The sequence below is a fragment of the Mobula hypostoma genome, chromosome 26, assembly GCF_963921235.1.
Source record: "Mobula hypostoma chromosome 26, sMobHyp1.1, whole genome shotgun sequence".
NCBI classification, from domain to species: domain Eukaryota; kingdom Metazoa; phylum Chordata; class Chondrichthyes; order Myliobatiformes; family Myliobatidae; genus Mobula; species Mobula hypostoma.
The window spans coordinates 1,887,771-1,913,057 of NC_086122.1; positions in this window are offsets into that span (position 1 = coordinate 1,887,771).

Consider the following 25,287-nt stretch of genomic DNA (forward strand, 5'->3'; position numbering starts at 1 on the left):
TTCTAGACTCCAAAGGAATTTGATACGACTTCTCTAGCCACTTGTATTAAGTTAACATTTCCATCCCAGTATTTAACTGTGCCTTCTCGATTGCCCCATGACAACTGTGCTCAGCACACCAGCTGTGGCCTCACCAAAGCCCTTTACAATTTCAACAATACTTTCCTATTTAAATATTTCGCACTCCATTGTACAAACGTAGTTAAGGCCAGTATGCCATGCGTCTTCCAAACAACCTGCTGCATTTGCCTGCTTGCTTCTTGTGATTCATGTGCAGAGTTATTTAGAATACTTTGTACTCCACATTCTTACAACCACTTTCTGATGAATAAGCAGTGACCTCAGAGAAGTATATAAAATCATGAGGGATATGGATAAGTTGGACACCTGTTGTCTTTTCCTCAGGGTTGGGGAGTCCACTAGAGGGCACAGATATAATATAAAGGGTAGAGATAAAGAGACCTGAGAGGAAACTTTTTAACAGAAGTTTCTGGCTGGTAGTGAATATCTGGAGTGCAGCCAGGGAATTGGTTAAGGAGTGAACAATTGCAACATTTGAGAAACATTTGAATTGGACTTGGAGAGTAATGGGTCAAATACAGGCAAATGTGACTGGCAATGAGAATGGCATGGAGTAGCTGGGCTGAAAGGCCTGTTTTTGTGTTGTATTACTCAATGACTCTATGATCAGAGAGACAGTGGGCTGTATGAAAGGTGGAAAACGGTGTGGAGATGATTTGACTAGTGGTGGGATCTCATTGTAGCTGGTGGAAATGATGAAGAATGATGTGTTAGATGTAGTTGCTCGGATTTCCAATATCTGCAGACTTTCTCTTATTTGGAGACAAAAGAGAACATGTTTAGGCTAAGGTGTTCACTGGGCAGATAGTAGTGATGCTGTAGTTTTGCAGAAAGAATCAGAGAGATTAAGAACTTCCTGGTAGGAGATGAATGTGTATAGAAAGTGGACATTCATCAGGAAGCTGAGACGATGGGGGATAGGAATTGGAATTGGAATTGGGAAATTGGTAGAGGGAATGTGAGGTTTCCCAGATGTAGGTGGGAAGAGACTGGACTAGGGGAGGCAGGATGGAATTGAAGTATGAGGAGCTGTTTGGTGAGGCAAAAGCAGGCAGAAACAATTGGCCTACGAGGACACTGCTGGGTAAGTGATAGAAGTAGTGTGGGCTGGGTTGTGAGAGGAAGGAAGTTCTTTGGTTGTGTTGGAGGAATGGGTGACTGGGACGATTGTGTACCATACCCACTCTGAAGGGGTGGCAGTGGTGTTAGATTCCAACAAATAAAGAAAAGCCATGGCCCACTCTCTGACACTAGCAGGTCACAACCCCACCCGTTAACAACCCTGAGTTCAGGGTCTGTCGAAAGGATCTGAGGCACAGTGGGAAGAGCCAAAAGATCTCCAAGCCCCACATGAGGGGTGAGTATATCTACGTGGTGTGAGCTACCAGAGGAAGTGGTTGAAGCAGGAACAATAACAACATCTAAGAGTTAGTTGAACAGCTAAATTCATAGGAAATGGTTAGAAAGATATGGACCAAACACAAATGGGACAAACTTGGATGGGACATCTTGGTCAACATAGATCAGTTGGGCTGGAAGGCCTGTATCTGTGCTGTGTGATTCTATGTCTTTGTGGAAGTTTGGGTTGCTCTTAGATCGGAGGTCATAGAGTGGGAGGTGGTGGTGGGGAATCTCCCAATGTATTGGGATCTGTGACAGTGAGGGAGTTGACATCCTGGTCTTTGTCAGTGAGGTTGGCAAGCGGAACTGTCTGAGAGCTGCTGTCTGGCCTCTGCAATGTAAAGGTCAGTCTGCCAGACCTCAGCAGGACCTCACTGTGCAGGTTTGATGACACAGTTGAGATTAGTGGAGGGCTGTGAGTTCAGAAGGGGTGAGGCTAGAGCTGGCCAAAGAAGTGAAGAATTTGTCATGACATCAGCTGGAGATGAAAAGGTCAAGGGAAGGGGAAAGAGGTGTTCAAGAGAAGGATGAGTGTTGGAGATATGAGAAGAGGTCATCTGAGGGGCATAAGGACTCCCTGTCAGAGAAGTAGGCATGGAGGCAGAGGATTGAAATAGGAGCTCCACAGCATTGTGGGCCCAGAACTGGTTGGGGTGTGGGCACATACCGTAAAACATTTTGCACAAATAATGTCAATGGTCCAGAACACACTGCCTTTCAGGGTGATGGAGACAGAATCAGTTAGTCCCTTCAAAAGTCATAAGTTTTATTTAGCAGTGTACTGTGCTGTATAGCTATACGAAAGAATAATTTATAGGACAAACGAACAATGTGAGGAAATGGGATCACTGAACTGCTGCATGACGAGCCAACACAGAGTCAATAGGCCGAATGGCTTCCTCCTGTTTTTAAACAATTCCATGATTCTCTGTTCGGGTCTGTAAATGACCAGTGTAACAATGCCTTCAGCCACCCTTCTGTGTATTTTCAGACTTTCCATATATCATAGATTTTGGAATAACCCCTCATAAAATAAAAAAATGCAGAATGCTAGAATCATTTGGCAGGTTAGGAAATATCTGTGGAGAAGGAAACATGAGTTTGAGTAGGTTACATGGTCAGCTTGACAATGTGGCCGAAGGGCTTGTAATGTGCTGTATATTTCCATCTTCTATGTTCTATGTTCTATGTTCTATGAAACAGAATAGGTTTTTCACAATAGTGACCTTTCATCAAAATCTTTTGACCTTGTGATTCAAACCTGATCAAACATGGGTCATGTATAAAATGTGTGTGAAGGTTGGGATGATAAATGACTACTGTAAATTGTATCTACATGTTTTAAAATTTAGGAGGCAGATGTGTAATAGGAACACAAAGAGAATAAAAGGATTCGTGTGTTTGGCTATTTAATGGTTGACCTGAACTCAGTGTTCTGAAGGGCCTTTGTCTATGACCCTATTTCTTTAAGAAAACCAAGGGCATTTTCTCAGCTACTTAAAACTAAGGTCAGGAAATAGTTCTTTTGTCAGAAGTTTGTGAATAATCTGAATATTTTACTCCAGAGAACATTAAATGCTATGTCATTATATCCATTCCTTGCTGAGATAAATAAATATTTGAACTACAGCACAATAAAGAGATTGAAGGATTGAGCTGCAAACCTGAATTCAAGCCAAGTATTAAATCATGATCTTTTGAATGTCAGAGCTGGCTTGAGGGGTTGTATACTCTATCCCTGCAACTATGTCCCACGTCCAGTCAGTGTATGATGAAAGAAACATTGATCAAGGTTAGTCCTCCCACTGCGTTGGGAGCTCAGAAATAAATTACTTCAAAGGAAACTTCTTATAATGAATCAGTAGGTTTTAGTAGTAGCATTGATGTCCCTTAAAATTAGAAGGATGTAGATCTGTCTTCTCTGAAGTGACTTGACTGCATAATTTAACTCTCCAGTACATAATTTAAATAATGTAGCAACAGAGGAATTGTTGTTCAGTTGAGGCATTAACCCAGTTGGTGATCTTAAAAAAGGCAAATGAGCTCACTGTAGTGTAGATGTGTATCTTTCTTGAATTAGTTACTGTTGTTTTGGAAGCAAAACAGAAAATAATGGATGTGAAAAAATTAAACTTCTTCCAATCAGAGGAACACACATCAAAGTTGCTGGTGAACACAGCAGGCCAGGCAGCATCTCTAGGAAGAGGTACAGTCGACGTTTCAGGCCGAGACCCTTCGTCAGGACTAACTGAAAGAAAAGTTAGTAAGAGATTTGAAAGTGGGAGGGGGAGGGAGAGATCCGAAATGATAGGAGAAGACAGGAGGGGGAGAGATGGAGCCAAGAGCTGGACAGGTGATTGGCAAAAGGGATATGAGAGGATCATGGGACAGGAGGCCTGGGGAGAAAGAAAAGGGGGAGGGGGGAGAAACCAGAGGATGGGCAAGGGGTATAGTCAGAGGGAGAAAAAGGAGAGAGAGAAAAAGAATGCGGGCATATATACACACATATCCGGCCCCTGTATATAAAATAAATAACGGATGGGGTACGAGGGGGAGGTGGGGCATTAGTGGAAGTTTGAGAAGTCAATGTTCATGCCATCAGGTTAGAGGCTACACATTCTTTTTCTCTCTCCTTTTTCTCCCTTTGTCCCTCTGACTATATCCCTTGCCCATCCTCTGGTTTTCCCCCCTCCCTGTCTTCTCCTATCATTTTGCATCTCCCCCTCCCCCTCCAGCTTTCAAATCCCTTACTCACTCTTCCTTCAGTTAGTCCTGACGAAGGGTCTTGGCCTGAAACGTCGACTGCGCCTCTTCCTATAGATGCTGCTTGGCCTGCTGCGTTCACCAGCAACCTTGATGTATGTTGCTTGAATTTCCAGCATCTGCAGAATTCCTGTTGTTTGCGTTTTCATTCAAAGAGCAGTGAGTTTTGATCATTTTGTTTCTTATTTTGACCTGAAGCATTTTCAGACCCTTGCCAAAATGCCATGAAAATATTGGATACAAGCCGAACAGTTACCCAACTGGACCAAATGAAAAGCCATCCGCCTAATGCCACTCATCGCCAGCTGGCAGAAATAGCTGGAGTGCTGAAATCTACAAATACACACTTGATACATCTTTTTCACTTCTTTTGAGTATGTTACATCTGTTTCTCATCTTGGATATGATTCTGGAATTGTTGGAGACTTTGTTTCACTGTTTGGAGATCATTTGGGTGTGTCAGCACCTCCAGCTGAACTCTGTCTGACTGTGAGTTTCCCCCAGCCGTCAGTCTGCGGTTTTGTATTGCCATGTGCTCTTGTTTTCATGCCCCATGTGCTCCTGTCCCCACTCCTGCTCTACTCCAGCCCTTGTATTACTGAGTACTCCGTCTCTCACCTGTTTCCCATCATTACCTGTATTGCTGCCACCTGTGTCTCACTGTGCTCCACCTATCATCTGTCTCTCTGTTTATTGCCCAGTGTATTTCAGTCCTGTGTTTTTACCTGTTGGTTGCCAGTGTGACGAGAATACACATAAATTAAGATGTTAGCTGGCCTGGGCTGGCACCAGTGGGATCAGCAGTTGGTCTGCCACCTGTCTTCAGGATAGAGAGAGATAAGGAAAACAATGGAGCAGCATTTGGAGATGTTAATGAAGGGACGGGAGAGAGTAATGGAAGGAGAGCTGTCAAGATCGGCTCACCCTTTGAACCCTGAACTGTTTGAAGTGATGGACAGGCGATACCCCAGCAGGGGGATAAAAAGGGACAGGTTCGCTAAGGCAACACACACACGACACCCGAGGTAACGAGACCCTGGAAGCGGTGCGTCTCTCACAAGTCGGTGGGAAGTTTTGGAAGGCCGGTTGCGGGACCAGGCCATAGACACACAGGGTGGAAAGGCACGATCGGCGGGAACCTGGTGTGTGTCCACCCTTGCCTGGGTGCCAGGTTCACCGCAGAGAAACGATCGTATCTGGAAATGGAGGGGTCACGATCGGTGACCTCAGATGACATCACAAAGGACTCGCACGAAAGCTGACTGCGAAGGTCTGTGTGGAAGCCGTTTTGAATATTCAGTCGTTTTGCTCTCTCTCTCCTTCCCCCCACTGTCCATCACCACGGCAGCGATTACTGCGAACTGAACTGAACTAAATTGAACTGAACTTTGCGTCACTTTGAAACTGGTCATTTACTCCTAGACAACGATAGAGCTTGATTGATCCTGTTATCCTAATTCTGTGTACATGTATGTTTATCATTGCTGAACTGTTGCATTCATTATCCTTTTGATTAGAGTACTGTGTTGCTTGTTTCTTTAATAAGACTTTCTTAGTTCTAGTAATCCAGACTCCAACTGAGTGACATACATCAAAGTTGCTGGTGAATGCAGCAGGCCAAGCAGCATCTGTAGGAAGAGGTACAGTCGACATTTCAGGCCGAGACCCTTCGTCAGGACTAACTCAACTGAGTGATCCATTTCTGCTGGTCTGGCAACCCAGTTACGGGGTACGTAACATAAGTGGGGTTCTCGTCCGCAATTTTGAACGCTAAATTTGGGACGGAGTAAATTGATTGGGTCAAAATTCCCGGAAGAAAGAAAAGACAAACAGCAGAAATGGAGGCTGAGGAATTTATAAAGGCGCCGACCTTGGAGGCGTTAGAGGATGCCAGGAAATCGGAATTGGTAGCTGTGGCCAAACGGTTGAATCTTGTTAAGGGGAAGTCGACAATGAGGAGAGAGGAGATACACAGAGCTATTGTAGAGCGCTATGTATCTAAAGGTGTGTTTCCCCAAGGCGAGCTGGGGGTGGTGTCTATTGAAAAACCTGCTGGAGACGCGGTACAGGTGCAGCTTGAAAAACTGAGACTCGAGCACGAGTTCCGGGTACGGCAGTTGGAGCGAGAAGAGAAAGAGAGGGACAGACAGTTGGAGCGAGAAGAGAAGGAGAGAGAGTTAGAAAGGCAGGAGAAAGAGAAAGAGTTAGAAAGGTAGGAGAGAGAGTTAGAAAGGTGGGAGAAAGAGAAACAGTTACAAAGGCAGGAGAAAGAGAAAGAGTTAGAAAGGCAGGAGAGAGAGTTAGAAAGGCTGGAGAGAGAGAGAGAGAGAGAGAGAGAGAGAGAGACAGTTGGAGCGAGAGGAGAAACAGAGGGAAAGGGAATTCGAGCTGGAGAAGTTAAGGATGAGGGCAGAGCAGGGGCCTGTGCCGAACCAAGGTGGAGGGTTCCGAGCGACCCAGGAGGTTAGGCTGGTTCCCCCATTTGATGATACCGATGTGGATCGGTACTTTCTCCATTTCGAAAAAGTTGCTACAAGTCAGGACTGGTCGAGGGATAAGTGGGCTGTTTTGCTTCAGAGTGTACTGAAAGGGAAAGCCCAACAAGCTTACTCAGCTTTGTCCGCGGAAGATGCCCAGAGGTATGAGGTGGTGAAAGAGGCCATCCTCAGGATTTATGAGTTGGTCCCGAAGGCATACAGGCAGAGGTTCCGGAATGCGAGGAAGCAGTGGGACCGCACGTATTTAGAGTTTGCCCGTGAGATGCAGACATATTGTGAGCGTTGGTGCGCCTCAAAGGGGGTAGAAGGGGATTATGACAGACCGCTACAGCTGATCCTGATTGAGCAGTTTAAAGGTTGTGTCCCTGAGGGTATGAGACCCTACCTAGATGAGAAAGAGGCAGCCACGTTAGCCGCAACTGCTAAGTTAGCGGATGAGTATGCGTTGACGCATAAAATGAAGTTTGCCCCGAGTAAAGGCTACCAGAAGGGTAGTCAGGACGGCGGGGAGAGTCCGCCAGAAAAGTCAGAAAGTAAGCCGGGGACTAGTGAGAAGGATAAGGTAGACCGGGAGCAGTCTGGTAGGAAGTCTCCTGGGGTCGTCTGTTATAATTGTGGGAAAGCCGGACACTTTGCGTCCAGGTGCTTTGCCCCAAAGAAGGAGACGGGAAAAGGAAAAACTGCGATTTTGACTGGCTGTATCAAGCTGGTAAACGAACCGCTAGGGGAGGACAGGTCTGCCAAAGTTCAGGAAGGGCGCGAGAGGTTTATCTCGGCCGGATTGGTGTCAGTGAAGGAGGGGTTAAAACCAGTTCCAGTGCGGATCTGGAGAGACACGGGAGCGTGTCAGTCACTGATACTGAAGAGTGTATTAGAGTTTAGCTCAGAGACCCAGACTGGGGAGGTCAAGGTCAAACATATGGGGAAGGGACACTTTGCACCAGATACACTTACAAAGCAACCTGGTCTCTGGACTAGTCATGATCGGGGTGAGGTCCGAATTACCGATGAAAGGCCTGGAAATCTTGCTCGGTAATGACCTCGCCGGGGGAATCGTGTTCCCAGCCGTGAGATTGACAGGTCAGCCTGCCAGCATTGAGGCCCCGCCCATGGACTCACAGGTTCATCACGGGACTGCCGAAGTAAATTTAGCTGAGATGTACCAGGAGGAGGTTGGAAGTGAAAAGAAGGAGTGTAGTGAAACAAGAGGTAGTGAGGGAGCTGAGGCAGACGTAGCATTAGCCAGGAAAGAATTTGTGCAGACGCGGGAGCGAGACGAGGGGCTGATGGTTTTGGCAGAGACAGCTCTCTCTGACGCAGAATACATGGACCTCAAGGCTGTGTTCAGCAAGTCCCGGGCCACTTCCCTGCTGCTTCATCGTCCATACGTTTGCTTTATTAACCTCTTGCCTGGCACACCTCCCCCAAGGGGCCGCCAGTATTCTCTGTCCATACCTGAAACAGAAGCCATGAGTAAGTACATTAAAGAGTCTCTGGCTGCAGGCATCATCCAGCCGTCTTCCTCCCCTGCTGGGGCTGGTTTGTTCTTTGTTGAAAAGAAGGACATCTCCTTGTGTCCATGCATTGATTACCGGGGACTGAATGAAGTCACTATTAAAAACTGTTACCCTCTTCATGACCTTGGCATTTGAACTACTACAAGGACCCTCAGTTTTCACCAAGCTTGATATCTATAACGCCTATCATCTTGTCTGCATCCGCGAAGGGGACGGGTGGAAGACGGCCTTCAACACCGCCTCAGGCCATTGTGAGTATCTGGTCATGGCATTCGGTCTCACCAATGCGCCTGCCATCTTCCAAGCCCTGGTAAATAACGTTCTCAGGGACATGCTGAACCAATTTGATTTTTGTGTATCTTGACGACATTTTGATTTTCTTTCTAAGTCCCTTGCTGAACAGACAGGTCACGTCCGCAAAGATCTCCAGTGCCTTCTGGAGAACCAGCTCGTTGTGAAGGCTGAGAAATGCGAATTTCATCACAATAGTCTCCTTCCTGGGGTATGTAATTTCAGGCAGTTCCATTCAGATGGACCAACAGAAAGTCAAGGCGGTGGTCGAGTAGTCCTAACCCTCGACTCGTCGGGAGTTGCAACACTCCTTGGGCTTCACTAACTTCTATTGCTGCTTCATCAGAAATTACAGTACACTGGCTGCACCACTCACTGCTCTCACCTCATCCGCTGTCAGATTCTCTGGGTCCCCTGCTGCTGAAAAAGCTTTCTCTGACCTGAAAGAACATTTCACCTCTGCCCCCATCCTGATTCAGCCCAAAACCAACCGGCAGTTTATTTTGGAGGTGGATGTGTCTGACATTGGTGTAGGAGCTGTTCTCTCTCAGCGCTTGGCCAAGGATGAGAAGGTACACCCCTGCGCCGCCTTCTCTCACTGTGTCACTCCCACGGAGCGGAATTACGATGTCGGAAACCGGGAGCTGCCGGCTGTGAAGCTAGCTCTGGAGGAGTGGAGGCATTGGCTGGAGGGAGCAAAGGTGCCATTCTTAGTCTGGACTGATCACAAGAATCTGGAATATATCCATTCGGCCAAGCGTCTCAACTCCCGTCAAGCTTGTTGGTCCCTGTTTTTCTCAAGATTCAATTTTACTCTGTCCTTCCGCCCCAGTTCCAAGAATGGAAAACCTGATGCCCTCTCCCAAAGATTTCCTTCCTCTGAGACCCCTGAGGTCCCCGATGTCATCCTCCCTGCTCACTGTCTCGTGGGTGCAGTGCAATGGGACATTGAATGCATTTTGCAAACTGCTCAACAGAGCGAGGCAGCCTCCTAGTCAATGACCCACTAACTGTGTTTACGTTCCCAGCTCTGTCCGCCCACAGGTATTGCAGTGGGGTCATTCTTCCTGGTTATCCTGTCTGAAACCGAGTGTACTCAGGCCTTCGTCAGTTGGCGGTTCTGGTGGCCCTCCATGGGAGATGACATCCACAACTTTGTCTCAGTCTGCTCGGTCTGTGTTCAAGGCAAGAACTCTAACCGGTTACCAGCTGGTCTGTTACAACCCCTGTCTATCCCCATAGACCCTGGTCCCACATTGCCCTGGATTTTGTCACCGGTCTTCCCCCATCAGATGGTAACACCACCATTCTCACAGTAGTTGGTCATTTCTCCGAGTCTGTACGCTTCATTCCTTGACCTAAACTCACCTCTGCCAAAGAAACAGCCAAATTACTCGTACTGCATGTTTTTAAATTACATGGTTTACCTGTAGATGTTGTGTCAGATGGGGGCTCTCAATTCACATCCAACTTCTGGAGGGCGTTCTGTAATCTTCTGGGTGCCTCTGAGTCTGTCTTCAGGATTCCACCCACAGACCAATGGCCAACCAACAGCTGGAGACAGTATTGCAGTGTCTGGTCTCCCAGAACCCCTCGGTGTGCAGTCAGCAGCTACTCTGGGCCGAGTACGTCATAAACTCTCATCCACCTCATCCCACTATTTCCTGCCCAGGAGGAGGAGGTTGGCGTTCCATCTGCCATTGTCAGCAGACGTGGAGGTGCACTCGCTCTGCCCTTCTCCGTGCCTCTGCTAGGATCAAGCATCAAGCTGACCACCATCGCTCCAAGGCCCCATGTTATCGCCAGGGACAGCGTGTGTGGCTTTCAACCCGAGACATGCCCCTCAAGGTAGATTCCTGCAAACTCACCCCTAGCTTCATCGACCCCTTTTCCATTGCTAAAGTCATCATCCCTGCTGCCGTCCGTCTCAAGCTCCCCTCCACTCTCTGCCACATTCATCCCACCTTCCATGTGCCCCACATCAAGCCTTTCATGAGTCACCCCCTGTGTCATGTCCCCCAAATCCCCCCTCCCCCACAGCTCATCAATGGGTCAGAGGCCTTCACAGTGCGTCGACTGCTGGACTTCGTTGCTGGAGCCGTGGTCTCCAGACCTTGTGGACTGGGAGGGCTACGGTCCTGAAGAGAGGTGCTGGGTCCCCGCTCATAACATCCTGGACCCCTCTCTCATCAGGAACTTTCATCGCCAGCACCCAGCTCTACCTGCTGTGATGTCAGGAGGCGTCCGTAAAGGGGACGGGTACTGTCAGTTAACTTTGTCTTTTTGTGTGTTTCCCCCTAGCTGTCAGTCTGTGGTTTTGTATTGCCATGTGCTCTTGTTTGTTTTCATGCCCCATGTGCTCCTGACCCCGCTTCTACTCTACTCTGGCCCCTGTAATACTGAGTACTCCATCTCTCACCTGTTTCCCATTATTACCTGTTTTGCTGCCACCTGTGTCTCATTGTGCTCCACCTATCATCTGCCTCTCTGTTTATTGCTCGGTGTATTTCAGTCCTGTGTTTTCACTTGTTTGTTGTCAGATTGTGTCAGTGAATTTTCCTGAGCCTTTCCAGCATTCGTATCTGGACTCTGTCCGTCTGAATATTGACTCTGCCTGTTTCCCGATTCCTGGGTTTTGATTCCTTTGGAACTTTTGATCTCCATCTGAACTTTGACGCTGACTTCATTGCCCCTCTGGATTTGCTACTCAGTAAATATCACAGTACACACAGTACTTGGTCTGCAATCGGGTCCATTCCAGCACTCTGCAGTCTCTGAGAGGATTCCAAGAGGCAGAGGCAGCATGCACGAACCTCGTGGTGGGCAGGCTGCAGGTTGGGGCTGAGCTGATGTTTGGCTTCATTTCACTTATTAAAGTTCTCATTGTTCATCAACTGAAGTGACAAAGCCAATTGAAGAATCTAAGCGAGTGTGAAGGGTGAACACCAGCAGCCTGTGAGCTGGCTAAAATGCTGGTCAGAAGGATTTTAAAACAACAGGTAATTGGTTGTTTTGATGGAAATGTTGGCTCCCTGTTAAATCCAAGGAAGAACACGGTGAGAAAGATTGTGCAGGTGCTGAAAGGTATGATCTGTGCAAAAGGGACCTGAGGGGTTCCTACCTCCTTGCAGGCAGGTTTGCTAGAGTTGTCCGGGAGGGTTTAAGCTAATTCAGTTGGGGACGAGAACCACAGTGCTCATGCTGAGGATGAGGTTAATTTACAAACAAAGGCAATCCGCACTGAGACCCTGAGCAAGGAGAGGCTGATGATAGGGCAAAGTTGCAGTCTACAGGATGAGTTGCAATGTGAAAGGCTGACACAATCAAGGGGTGAATACAGGACTGATTGCACACACAAAATGGAATAAGGTAGATGTACAGTTACAGATTGGCACATGTAATAAGACCATAAAACGTAGGAGCAGAATTAGGCCATTCTGCCCATTGAGTCTGCTCCACCGTTCCATCATGGCTGAGCCGTTATTCCTCAGCCTTCACCATCATTTTGGAAGATTTTAACCAGGCCAGTCTGAACTCTACAACTACCATCAACAGATCACTTGCAATACCAGAGGAAACAACACACTGGACCACTGCTACACCACCATTAAAAATGCTTACTGTGCTATTCCACGCCCCTACTTCGGGAAATCTGATCACCTGTCTGTACGTCTGCTCCCTGAGTACAGGCAGAGACTGAAGACTGCAGCACCAGCCGAGAGGACCATGTAGGTATGGACAAGGGAAGCGCAGGAGTGCCTACAGGACTGCTTTGAATCGGTGGACTGGACTATATTCAGGGATTCATCTTTGAATCTGGATGAGTATGCTGCAGTTGTTACCGACTTCATTAAAACTGTGTGGATGAGTGTGTGCCCACAAAGACTTATTGTACATTCCCAAACCAAAATCCGTGATGAACTAGGAGGTACGTTGTCTGCTGAAGGATAAATCTGTGGCATTCACATCTGGCGGTCCAGGCCTGTACCAGAAAACCAGGTATGATTTGCAGAGGGCTATTTCAAGGGCAAAGAGATTATTTAAAATGAGGTCGGAGGTGACATCAGATGCACAGCAACTCTGGCAGTGTTTGCAAGACATTATTTCCAACAAAGTGAAACCCAATAGCATGAATGGCAGCAATGCTTCACTACCAGATGAACTGAATGTCTTCTATTCCGCTTTGAAAGGGAGAATACAACCACAGCTTGAAGATCCCTGCTGCACCTGATGACCCTGTGATCTGTCTCTGAGGCCAATGTCAGACTGTCTTTAAAGAGAGTGAACCCTCACATAGTGGAAGGTCCCGATGGAGTAGCTGGTAAGGCTTTGAAAGGCTAACCAACTATTGGGAGTATTCAAGGACATTTCAACCTCTCACTGCTACAGGCAGAAGTTCCCATTTGCTTCAAAAAGGCAACAATTATAGCAGTGCCTAAGAAGAATAATGTGGGCTGCCTTAATGACTATTGTCTGGTAGCACTCACATTGACAGTGATATACTTTGAGAGGTTGGTCATGACTAGACTGAACTCCTGCAAGGACCTCAACCCATTGCAATTTGCCTATTGCCACAATAGGTCAACAACAGATGCAATCTCAATGGCTCTCTACATGGCTTTAGACCACCTGGACAACACAAACACCTACGTCAGGATGCTGTTCATCGACTATAGCTCAGCATTTTAATACCATCATTCCCATAAACCTGATTGAGAAGTTAGAGAACTTGGGCCTCTGTACCTCCCTCTGCAATTGGACCCTCGACTTCCTAACCAGAGGACCACAATGTGTGCGGATTGGTGATAACATATCCTCTTCGCTGACGATCAACACTGGTGCACCTCAGGGGTGTGTGCTTAGCCCACTGCTCTACTCTTTATATACAGATGACTGTTTGGCTTGGCATAGCTCAAATACCATCTATAAATTTGCTGATGATTCAACCATTGTTGGTAGAATCTCAGGTGGTATCGAGAGGGTGTACAGGAGTGAAAGATGCCAACTAGTGGTGCCGCAGCAACAACCTGGCACTCAACGTCAATACGACGAAAGAGCTGACTACGGACTTCAGGAAGGCCAAGACAAAGGAGCACATACCAATTCTCATAGAGGGATCAGAAGTAGAGAGAGTGAGCAGCTTCAAGTTTCTGGGTGTCAAGAACTCTGAGGATCTAACCTGGTCCCAACATATCGATGTAGTTATAAACAAGGCAAGATAGCGGCTATCCCTCTGCCATCCGATTCGTAAATGGGCATTGAACCTTTGGACACTACCTCACTTTAAAAAAAAAGTATTTCTGTTTTTGCACATTATTTTTAATCTATTCAATACATGTGGTTGATTATCTTTTCACGTCATGCTGGTGATAATTAACCTTATTCTGATTCTATACTATAAGTTTCCTTGGATGTTAAACTCCCAGCTATAATCTCCTTTCAGTTACACCTACAACATTATTGTTATTAAGACTGGTGGAAGCCAGCAGAAGGGAAATTATAAAACAGTTATCCTGACTCGGAGGTTGGGAAGATGTTGCAGTCAGTTGTTAAGGATGAGATTATGGAGTACTTGGTGACAGAGGACAAATTCAGTATAGTTTCCTTAAGGGAAACTATACCTGACAAACTTGTTGGAATTCATTGAAGAGATTTTAAGTAGGATAGATAAAGGGGATGCAGTGGATTTGGATTTTCAGAAGGCCTTTGACAAGGTGCCACACATGAGGCTGCTTACCAAGTTAATGGTCCATGGTATTACAGGAAAGTTACTAACATGGTTAGAGCATTGGCTGAGTAGTAGAAGGCAGTGAGTGGGAATAAAAGGATTCTTTTCTGGTTGGCTGCCAGTGACTAGTGGTGTTCTGCAGGGGTTGGTGTTGGGACCACTTCTTTTTCTGCTGTATATCAATGATTTAGATGATGGAATAGATGGCTTTATTGCCAAGTTTGCAGATGATATGGATTGGAGGAGGGGAAACAGGTAGGCTGTAGAAGGATTCAGACATATTAGAAGAAAGGGCAAGAGAGTGGCAAATGAAATATAATGTTGGAAAATTCTACTTTGGTAGTTGAAATAAATGTGCAGACTATTTTCTAACAGGGAGAAAATCCAAAAATCTGATATGCATAGGGACTTGGGAGTCCTTGTGCAGAACTCCCTGACGGTTAACTTGCAGGTTGGGTCGGTGGTAAGGCAGGCAAATGCAATATCAGCCTTCATTTACAGAGGTCTAGAATATCAGAATCAGGTTTAATATCACCGGCATGTGACATGAAACCTGTTAACTTAGCAGCAGCAGTTCAATGCAATGCATAATCTGGAAAAATATAATAATACATAAAATCAATTACAGTATACAGTATAGATAAAAAAATCGTGCAAAAAACAGAAATACTATATATGAAAAAAGTGAGGTAGCGTCTAAGGGTTCAATGTCCATTTAGGAATCGGAGTGCAGAAGGGAAGAAGCTGTTCCTGAATTGCTGAGGGTGAGCCTTCAGTCTTCTGTATCTCCTACCTGATGGTAACAGTGAGAAAAGGACATGCCCTGGGTGCTGGAGGTCCGTAATAATGGACGCTGCCTTCCTGAGATACAGCTCCTTGAAGATGCCCTGGGTACTTGGTAGGCTACTACCCAAGATGGAACTGACTAAATTTACAATCCTCTGCAGCTTCTTTTGGTCCTGTGCAGTAGCAACCCCCCCCCCCACACACACACACACCCCATACCAGTCCAGTGCACTGATTCAGAGAAGTCCTGTAGGTGCTCCTGTGCCTCCCTTAGAATAGCAAGGTCGGCATTCTTGATGGTGGTGTAGCAATGGTTCAGTGTGTTCTTTCCTCTAGTATTGCAAGTGATCTGTTGATGGCAATTGCTTTGTGATTTTGTGATTTTTTTTTTTAAGACTGGCCTCGTTAAAATCTCTCAAAACGATGATGAAGACGTCAGGATGCACTGCTTCATGCGTATTGATCCCATCGCTCAGATCATCTGCAGTCTGATTGACATTACCCTGAGGTGGAATGTATACTGCTACCAAAATGACCCTGGAGAACTCCTGTGGTAGGTAAAAAAGGGATGGCACTTAACTGCTAGATTTTCCAGGTCTCGTGAGCAGATTGAGACAGCACTGATATATTTGTGTACCAGAAGAGTTGATCATGAGGCAAATTCCTCCACCTCTGCTTCTGAGAGACTCTATAGATCTATCCTGATGGTATATATTAAATCTATTGATCTGAATTGCTGAATCCTGTACAGAAGGGGTTAAGCAGGATTCTGTGAAACAAAGGACACACGGTCCTAATGTCCCTCTGATTCAGCACCCTGGCTCTGAGATCATTGATTTTATTCACCAGAGACTGCATGTTTGCCAGCAAGGTAGTCAGTATAGGGAGTTTACAACCCCGTGGCCTTAAACGCACTTGTAACCCCACTCTGTAGCCACACTTCCTCTGTAGGATCCTACATGGACACTTCCATCCACAATCAGTGTTCTTTCTGTCAGTTTTAAGCAGCGATAGTTTGTTTAACCACATTAAGACATCTTTCTTGTCTATACTGACCTTGGATGCAGTTGTACTTTGTAGCTGTATCAGGCTGAAATGAGAATATTTAATCATATCCATTGAGAATGCTGCTGCTACTCGAGTTGCCCCAAGGCGCCCCGGAAGTGAAGTGACTTGAGTGTTGAATACAAGAGCAGGGATGTGATGCTGAGGCTTTAAAAGGTATTGATGAGGTCCAACCTTGAGTATTGTGAACATCTTTAGGCTCCTCATCTGAGAAAAGATGTGCAGGCCTAGGAGACAGCTGAGAGGAGGTTCACGAGATGATTCCGAAAATGAAAGGTTTATCATATGAGGAACATTTGATAGCTTTGGGTCTGTACTTGCTGGAATTTAGAAGGATGAGGGGGATCTCACTGAAACTTTTGAATGTTGAAAGGCCTAGCCAAAGTGGAGGTGGAAAGTATGTTTCCCATGATGGGGGAGTCTAGTATGAGAGGGCATGACTTAAGGATTGAAGGGCGCCCATTCAGAACAGAAATGCAAAGAAATTTTTTTTAGTCAGAGGGTGGTGAATCTATGGAATTTGTTGCCACGGGCAGCAATGGAGGCCAAGTCATTGGGTGTATTTAAGGCAGAGATTGATAGGTATCTGAGTAACCAGGGCATCAAAGGTTATGGTGAGAAGGCGGGAGAGTGGGACTAAATAGGACAATGGATCAGCTCATGATAAAATGGCGGAGCAGACTCGATGGGCCGAATGGCCTACTTCTCCTTTGTCTTATGGTCTTGAGTCTCAGGCAAGAGGGCACAGCCTCAGGACAGAGGGGCGCCCATTTGAAACAGATGCAGAGAAATTTCTTTAGCCAGAGTGCGGTGAATTTGTGGAATTTATAACCACAGGCAGCTGTGGAGGCCAGGTCATTGGATGTATTTAAGGCAGAGCTTGATAGGTTCTTGATTAGACATGGCTTCAAAGGCAAAAGGGAGAAGAGCAGCAAGAGAGGCTGAGATGGAATGTATACTGCTGCCAAAACGATCCCGGAGATCTCCCGTGGTAGGTAGAAAGGACGATACTTAACTGCTAGATGTTCCAGGTCTGGTGAGCAGAATTGGGACAGCACTGATCTATTTTTGCACCAAGAAGAGTTGATCATGAGGCATACTCCTCCACCTCTGCTTTTGAGAGACTATAGATCTATCCTGACGGTGTATAGTAAACCTGTTGATCTGAATCGCTGCATCTGGTACAGAAGGGGTTAACCAGGATTCCGTGAAACAAAGTACACACACGGTCCTAATATCCCTCTGATACAGCACCCCAGCTCTGAGATTATCAATTTTATTCACCAGAGACTGCACATTTGCCAGCAAGTTGGTCAGTATAGCGAGTTTAAAATCTCGTTTCCTTAAACACACTTGTAACCCCACTCTGCACCTGCACTTCTTCCGAAGTGTCCTCCGTGGGTACTTCCGACCACAATCGGTGTTGTTTCCTTCAGTTTTGAGCAGCAATAGTTTGTTTAAATGCATTAAGACAGCTTTGACTGTACTGACCTTGGAAGCAGTTGTGCTTTTTGGCTGTATCAGACTGAAACAGGAATATTTAATCGTATCCATTGAGAGTACTGCTGCTACTCAAGTCGCACCTAGGTGCCCCAGAAGATAGGAGAGATGAGTTGGCCAAAATTGATTGGAAAATAACAGTGGCAGGGATGACAGCAGAGCTGCAATGGCCGAAATTTCTGGAAGAAAGTTGGAAGACACAAGATATATACATCCCTAAAATGAAGCATTCTAAAGGCAAATTGACACAACCATGGCTAACAAGAGAAGTCAAAGCCAACATAAAAGCCAAAGAGGACATATAATAGAGCAAATGTCAGTGGGAATTTGGAGGATTGGGAAGCTTTTAAAAACTAACAGAAGGTAACTAAAAAAGTCACGAAGAAAGGAAAGACGGAATCCAAAAGTAAACTTGCCAATAATTTTAATTGGAATACCAAAAGATTCTTCTGATACATAAAGTGTAAAAGAGATGAGAGATGATATCACACCACTGGAAAACTATGCTGGAGGACATAGGGGGACAAAGAGTTGGGAGAAGAACTAAATAACTATTTTGCATCAGTCTTCGCTGGCAAACACTTCCATTATGGTGAAGTCCCAGAGTGTATGGGGCCAGAACTATGTGCTGTTGCCATTATTAGGGTGAAAGTTATTTGAAACTGAAAGGTCTGAAGTTGGATCAATCAATTGCTCCAGGTGGGGTACACCCCAGGGTTCAGAAAGAGATGGATGAAGGGATTGTGGAGGCATTAGTTATGATGTTCCAAGAATCGTTAGATTCTAGAATGGTTCCAGAAGACTGGAAAATTGTAAATGTAACTGCACTCCAAGAAGGGAGTGAGGCAGAAGAAAGGGCATTATCGGCCAACACGAGGAAATCTGCAGATGCTGGAATTTCAAGCAACACACATCAAAGTTTCTGGTGAACGTAGCCGGCCAGGCAGCATCTCCAGGAAGAGGTAGAGTCCACATTTCGGGCCAAGATCCTTCGTCACCACCACTTCCAAAGTGGAGGTAATTAAATCACCACCACCTCCAAAGTGGAGAGCTCTGAGGGCAGTGGAGAGCAGAGCGTTCGGAAGGAGAGAGGTTGGTATTGAAACAAGGTGCGGTGAAGTCGAGTCGGTTGATGTCCCGTCGGCAGTTAGCAATAAAGAGGACCAGAGCAGGGTGTCCATGAAGAGGAGGAGGGTTTATTTTCACCATGGATGTCCAGTCCCTATATACTTCTGTCCCCTATCAGGAAGGTCTCAAAGCTCTCTACTTCTTTTTGGATTCCAGACCTAACCAGTTCCCCTCTACCACCACTCTGCTCCGTCTAGCGGAATTAGTCCTTAGTCCAGGTGCACCGAGTTGCAGCTCCTCAGAGACCGTGTTAGGGATCTGCAGCTACAGCTTGATGACCTAGTGCTTATCAGGGAAAGTGAAGAGGTGATAGACAGGAGCTACAGGGAGGTAGTCATCCCTAGGCTACAGGAGTCAGTAGTCATCCCTAGGCTACAGGAGTCAGAACACTGGGTCACTGTCAAGAGAGGGAAGGGAAATGCCTGGATAGTGGAGAGCACACCTGTGGCTGTCCCCCTCAGCAAAAAGTATCTTGTTCTGGATGCTGTTGAGGGGGATGACCTGACAGGGGACGCCCACGGTGACCGGGTCTCTGGCACTGAGCCTGGCGCTGTTGTGCAGGAGAGAAGGAGGAAGAAGAGAAATGCGGTAGTCGTGGGGGATTCCATAGTCAGGGGAACAGACAGGAGATTCTGTGAGCCTGACAGAGATACCCGCATGGTGTGTTGTCTCCCAGGTGCCAGGGTACGGGATGTCTCGGATCGGGTCCTGAATATTCTAAAGGGAGAGGGTGAGCAGCCAGTTGTCTTGGTACATGTTGGTACCAATGACATAGATAGGATAAAGGAGGAGGTCCTGAAGAGAGATTTCCAGGAGTTAGGAAGGAAGCTGAGAAGCAGGACCTCCAGGGTAGTAATCTCAGGATTGCTACCTGTGCCACGTGCCAGCGAGGGCAAGAGTAGTCGGATCAGGCAGATGAATGCCTGGCTGAGAGACTGGTGTAGGGGGCAGGGCTTCAGATTCTTGGATAATTGGGATCTCTTCTGGGGGAAGTATGACCTGTTCAAAAAGGACAGGTTACACCTGAACCCGAAGGGGACCAATATCCTGGCGGGAAAGTTTAATAGAGCTGTTAGGGAGGGTTTAAACTAATTTGGCAGGGGGATGGGAACCGGAATGATAGAGTGGAGGAAGGGGAAAACAGAAATAAATCTAAGATAGTGAGCAGTAAAGATGTCAGGAAAGACAGGCAGGTGATGGGGCAAATGTGTAGCCATTGGGATGAGTTTCAGTGCAATAAAGTTGCAGTGAAATCAAAGCAAAAAGTATCAAATACTGGTCTTGAGGTGTTGTACTTAAATGCACGCAGCATAAGAAATAAGGTGGATGATCTTGTTGTACAGCTACAGATTGGCAGGTATGATATTGTGGCCATCACTGAGACCTGGCTAAAGGATGCATGTCTCTGGGAGCTGAACGTCCAAGGATACACGGTGTATCAGAAGGATAGGAAGGTAGGCAGGGGGGGGGCGTGGCTCTATTGGTAAGAAATGATATTAAATCATTAGAAAGAGGTGATATAGGATCGGAAGGTACAGAATCTTTATGGGTTGAGCTAAGGAATAGCAGGGGTAAAAGGACCCTGATGGCAGTTATTTATAGGCCTCCAAACAGCTGCAGTGATGTGGACTACAAATTCCAATAGGAAATAGAAAAGGCTTGTCAGAAGGGCAATGTTATGATAATTGTGGGGGATTTTAACATGCGAGTAGATTGGAAAAATCAGGTCGGCACTGGATCTCAAGAGAGAGAATTTGTAGAATGTCTGCAAGATGGCTTTTTAGAACAGTTGTTGTTGAGCCCACTAGGGGATCGGCTGTACTGGATTGGATGTTGTGAAATGAACCAGAGGTGATTGGAGAGATTGAGGTGAAGGAACCCTTAGGAGGCAGTGATCATAACATGATTGAGTTCACTGTGAAATTAGAAAAAGAGAAGCCGAAATCTGATGTGTCAGTATTTCAGTGGAGTAAAGGAAATTACAGTGGCATGAGAGATGAACTGGCCAAAGTTGACTGGAAAGGGACACTGGCGGGAAAGACGGCAGAGCAGCAGTGGCTGGAGTTTATGCGAGAAATGAGGAATGTGCAAGACAGGTATATTCCAAAAAAGAAGAAATTTTCGAGTGGAAAAAGGATGCAACCGTGGTTGACAAGAGAAGTCAAAGCCAAAGTTAAAGCTAAGGAGAGGGCATACAAGGAAGCAAAAATTAGTGGGAAGACAGAGGATTGGGAAGTCTTTAAAACCTTACAAAAGGAAACCAAGAAGGTCATTAAGAGAGAAAAGATTAATTATGAAAGGAAACTGGCAAATAATATCAAAGAGGATACTTTTTCAAGTATATAAAGAGTAAAAGACAGGTGAGAGTAGATATAGGACCGATAGAAAATGATACTGGAGAAATTGTAATGGGAGATGAGGAGATGGCAGAGGAACTGAATGAGTATTTTGCATCAGTCTTCACTGAGGAAGACAGCAGGATACCGGACACTCAAGGGTGGCAGGGAAGAGAAGTGTGCGCAGTCACAGTTACTACAGAGAAAGTAATCAGGAAGCTGAATGGGCTAAAGGTCGATAAATCTCCTGGACCAGATGGAATGCACCCTCCTATTCTAAAGGAAGTAGCTGTGGAGATTGTGGAGGCATTAGTGATGATCTTTCAAAAGTCGATAGATTCTGGCATGGTTCCGGAAGACTGGAAGATTGCAAATGTCACTCCGCTATTTAAGAAGGGGGCAAGGAAGCAAAAAGTAAATTATAGACCTGTTAGCTTGACGTCGGTGGTTGGGAAGTTGTTGGAGTTGATTGTCAAGGATGAGGTTACAGAGTACCTGGAGGCATATGACAAGATAGGCAGAACTCAGCATGGATTCCTTAAAGGAAAATTCTGCCTGACAAGCCTATTACAATTTTTTGAGGAAATTACCAGTAGGCTAGACAAGGGAGATGCAGTGGATGTTGTATATTTGGATTTTCAGAAGGCCTTTGACAAGGTGCCACACATGAGGCTGCTTAACAAGTTAAGAGCCCATGGAATTACAGGAAAGTTACATACGTGGATAGAGCGTTGGCTGATTGGCAGGAAACAGAGAGTGGGAATAAAGGGATCCTATTCTGCTTGGCTGCCGGTTACCAGTGGTGTTCCACAGGGATCAGTGTTGGGGCCGCTTCTTTTTACATTGTACATCAACGATTTGGATTATGGAATAGGTGGCTTTGTGGCTAAGTTTGCTGACGATACGAAGATAGGTGGAGGGGCCGGTAGTGCTGAGAAAATGGAGAGTCTGCAGAGAGACTTGGATAGATTGGAAGAATGGGCAGAGAAGTGGCAAATGAAGTACAATGTTGGAAAGTGTATGGTTATGCACTTTGGCAGAAAAAATAGATGGGCAGACTATTATTTAAATAGGGAAAGAATTCAAAGTTCTGAGATCCAACGGGACTTGGGAGTCCTCGTACAGGATTCCATTAAAGTTAACCTCCAGGTTGAGTCGGTAGTGAAGAAGGCGAATGCAATGTTGGCATTCATTTCTAGAGGAATAGAGTATAGGAGCAGGGATGTGATGTTGAGGCTCTATAAGGCGCTGGTGAGACCTCACTTGAAGTACTGTGGGCGGTTTGGTCTCCTTATTTAAGAAAGAATGTGCTGAAGTTGGAGAGGGTACAGAGAAGATTCACTGGAATGATTCCGAGAATGAGAGGGTTAACATATGAGGAACATTTGTCCGCTCTTGGACTGTATTCCTTGGAGTTTAGAAGGATGAGGGGAGACCTCATAGAAACATTTCCAATGTTAAAAGGCATGGACAGTGTGGATGTGGCAAAGTTGTTTCCCATGATGGGGGAGGCTAGTAGGAGAGGGCATGACTTCAGGATTGAAGGGCGCCCTTTCAGAACAGAAATGCGAAAAAATTTTTTTAGTCAGAGGGTGGTGAATCTATGGAATTTGTTGCCACGGTCTGCAGTGGAGGCCAAGTCATTGGGTGTATTTAAGGCAGAGATTGATAGGTATCTGAGTAGCCAGGGCATCAAAGGTTATGGTGAGAAGGCGGGGCAGTGGGATTAAATAGGATAAAATGGATCAGCTCATGATAAAATGGTGGAGCAGACTCGATGGGCCGAATGGCCTACTTCTGCTCCTTTGTCTTATGGTCTTATGGTCTCTTAATAATCTCTCCTTTGGCTCCTCCCACTTCCACCAAACTAAAGGATTAGCTATGGGCGCCCGTATGGGTCCTAGCTATGCCTGTCTTTTTGTTGGCTTTGTGTTACAATCTATGTTCCAAACCTATTCTGGTATCTGTCCCCAACTTTTCCTTCGCTACATCAACGACTGCATTGGCGCTGCTTTCTGCACACATGCTGAGCTCATTGACTTCATTAACCTTGCCTCCAACTTTCACCCTGCCCTCAAGTTTACCTGGTCTATTTCTGACACCTCGCTCCCCTTTCTAGATCTTTCTGTCTCTATCTGTGAAGACAGCTTATCTACTGATGTCTACTATAAGCCTACTGACTCTCACAGCTATCTGGACTATTCCTCTTCTCACCCTGTCTCTTGCAAAAATGCCATCCCCTTCTCGCAATTCCTCCATCTCCGCCGCATCTGCTCTCAGGATGAGGCTTTTCATTCCAGGACAAGGGAGATGTCCTCCATTTAAAAAAAAAAAAAATGAAAAAGGGGCTTCCCTACCTCCACCATCAACTCTGCCCCCAATGCAACTCCCCCATTTCACGCACATCTGCTCTCACTCCATCCTCCCACCACCCCACTCAGAATAGGGTTCCCCTTGTCCTCACCTACCACCTCATCAGCCTCCGGGTCCAACATATTATTCTCCGTAACTTCTGCCACCTCCATCGGGATCCCACCACTAAGTACATCTTTCCCTCCCCCCCTCCCCCCGCTTTCTGCAGGGATCGCTCCCTAGTGACTCCCTTATCCATTCGTGCCCCCCCATCCCTCCCCACTGATCTCCCTCCTGGCACTTATCCGTGTAAGCTGAACAAGTGCTACACATGCCCTTACACCTCCTCCCTCACCACCATTCAGGGCCCCAGACAGTCTTTCCAGGTGAGGCGACACTTCACCTGTGAGTTGGCTGGGCTGATATACTGCGTCTGGTGCTCCCGATGCGGCCTTCTATATATTGGCGAGACCCGACGCAGACTGGGAGATCGTTTTGCTGAACACCTATGCTCTGTCCACCATAGAAAGCAGGAACTCCCAGTGGCCACACATTTTAATTCCATGTCCCATTCCCATTCTGATATGTCTTTCCACAGCCTCCTCTACTGTAAAGATGAAGCCACACTGAGGTTGGAGGAACAACACCTTATATTCCGTGTGGGTAGCCTCCAACCTGATGGCATGAACATTGACTTCTCTAACTTCTGCTAATGCCCCACCTCCCCCTTGTACCCCATCCGTTATTTGTTTATTTATATACACACATTCTTACCTAGTGCGCATGCGCCGGTCGTGCATGCAGCCTGGTACAGCCGTTCCGATCTATTCTTACTTTCTTCTTCTTACTTTTTAATTTACGTTATTTTTTGTATTTTTTTTTCCTCACGGTAACACGTTGAAGTTGCACCCTCTCTAACATGTTGGTAGAGAGAGTTTTATTTGGGTTTTCTTTAGCGCTGGAAATGGTTACATCCCGACATGCGGGATAGAAGCAAGGTCGCATGGTGTATTCCACGGACCAGCAAATACCGGCCAGCTTAGCGAACAGAGCGGCGGACACCCCTGCTGAAATCCGGAGGAAAACACACAGGGGGATCACAAAGCTGAGGAAAGAGGACAGGGTTGAGACAACAGAGACTTATGGAGAAGAGGAGTTCGGTGGGTGATACCGTTCCGGCTGACCGGAAGTGCACTGAGAGCGGTAAGCGTAAAGGAGTTGGGTGCTTACTGTTCCGGCTTACAACTGATGGTGCAATCCGGGGTATATAACGATCGAGGAACGTGTTTGCAGACTGGATATTGAACTTTTTACTGTTGGACTTCGGCCACATTCCACGGTGATACAACACTTGGCGGCACGGGAGGTCGTTCCTGCCCGTGGCCATCGAAAGCGCAATTCCTCCCGTGGAGGGTCAGACACCCTGAGCCAATAAACTGGTCCTGGACTTATTTTCTATCTGGCATAGTTTGCATTTTGGTGTTTGATTGTTGGGGTTTTTTGTATTGCTATATTTACACTCTATTCTTGGTTGGTGCGGCTGTAACGAAACCAAATTTCCCTCAGGATTAATAAAGTCTATCTATCTATCTATCTTTTTCTCTCTCTCCTTTTTCTCCCTCTATCCCTCTCACTGCACCGCTTGCCCATCCTCTGGGCTTCCCCTTCCCCCTTTTCTTTCTCCCTAGGCCTCCTGTCCCATGATCCTCTCATATCCCTTTTGCCAATCAACTGTCCAGCTCTTGGCTCCATTCCTCCCCCTCCTGTCTTCTCCTATCATTTCAGATCTCCCCCTCCCCCTCCCACTTTCAAATCTCTTACTATCTCTTCTTTCAGTTAGT